Source organism: Diaphorina citri, unplaced genomic scaffold, assembly GCF_000475195.1.
Source record: "Diaphorina citri unplaced genomic scaffold, Diaci psyllid genome assembly version 1.1 scaffold1550, whole genome shotgun sequence".
Classification (NCBI taxonomy): Eukaryota; Metazoa; Arthropoda; class Insecta; order Hemiptera; family Psyllidae; genus Diaphorina; species Diaphorina citri.
Genome location: NW_007378976.1, coordinates 66684 through 67916, shown reverse-complemented (window position 1 = coordinate 67916; position 1233 = coordinate 66684). Strand labels below are relative to the sequence as shown.

The 1233-nt window shown below is 37.4% G+C and overlaps 1 long non-coding RNA gene across 1 annotated transcript in view; it reads right to left on the bottom strand.

Moving 5' to 3' along the window:
* The window catches only part of LOC113470387, a 12655-nt gene that overhangs the window by 5286 nt on the left and 6136 nt on the right, over positions 1–1233 (bottom strand). Inside the window, exon 2 of the long non-coding RNA XR_003393455.1 lies at positions 266–295. This is a non-coding gene — a long non-coding RNA (uncharacterized LOC113470387). The remainder of the gene's footprint in view (positions 1–265; positions 296–1233) is intronic.

The window sequence follows — 1233 nt, the reverse complement described above, 5'->3', positions numbered from 1 at the left end:
CTCTCTCTCTCTCTCTCTCTCTCTCTCTCTCTCTCTCTCTCTCTCTCTCTCTCTCTCTCTCTCTCTCTCTCTCCCGTTACATTACATGTTCTTTTTTTTTTCTTCTTTTTTTCAGAGAAAAATAATATCATACTCAATACTCAATCGCCTCTAGCTAGACAGAGAGAGAGAGGAACAAAGATCATCCTATTGAATGATGCTTATTTTGGGTGTAAAGAGGAGAGGACTAGAGGCGGTAGGTATTTACATAATTTTGTATACTTACTTTGGGGTCCTTCGAAATGAGCCTTTTTCACTGAAACAAAGAGAAAAATGACGAGAATTAGGTATGAAAAATGTATAGATAAGTATTTGCGTATTACATCTTCTTACTTCTTATACACAGTATCTAAACAGGATTAAATAATAATAATATCACAGGAAAGAAATGTAAAAGGAAGATATTACGAACAAGAAAAAAAAAAAGGGAGAGAGAGAGAGAGAAGGAGGATTAATGCTACATATACGGAAATGAGAGGAAGAGAGATTGAAAGTCGGAAGAGAGTGAGAGAGATAAAGATAGTTAGCATTAGAGTTGAAATAAAATGTAGGTATGTAGCTTATCTTATTCGAATAGGACTGAGTAAGAAAGAGAGAGAGAGAATGAGGAAAGAAACAGAGAAAATAGAGAAGAGAGAGAGACAGAGAGAGATATAAGAAGGAAAGAAAAAGATTTATCTTTTTTTAGATGAAAAGATGGAGGAAAGGGGCCCCAGACAGTACTGAACGAATGGACTCGACTTAAATAATGCGTATTGTCAACTTTAGGCTACCTTTGTCTTCAATCTACCCATCAACTTCAAGGTATGTTTCTTTCTCGAAATCGCTGGCTTTCTCCTATCCTGTCTTTCCTCTCTCTTCGCTTTCGAGACGCAATAAGACCATAGCAGTTACGTTCCTTCTGTTAAATCTCTTAAAAAATGGACCTTTTCCACTACAGCAGATTTCTACACTCATGATGAGTTTAGGATTGGCTTCACAGTTATCAGTTCATTTCGACTAATGTACCTAAATTGGTCGTATGTAGCCACCTTTAAAATGCTTCTCTCTGTTTATCTTTCTCTCCTCCACCTCTTCCACTCCCTCATTTATCTGCCTTCCTCTCTCTCTCTCTCTCTCTCTCTCTTTCGTCTTATCTGTGCTTTTTCTCACATTTCTCTCTTCCTCTTCCTTTCTCTTACTACTCCTCTCTCC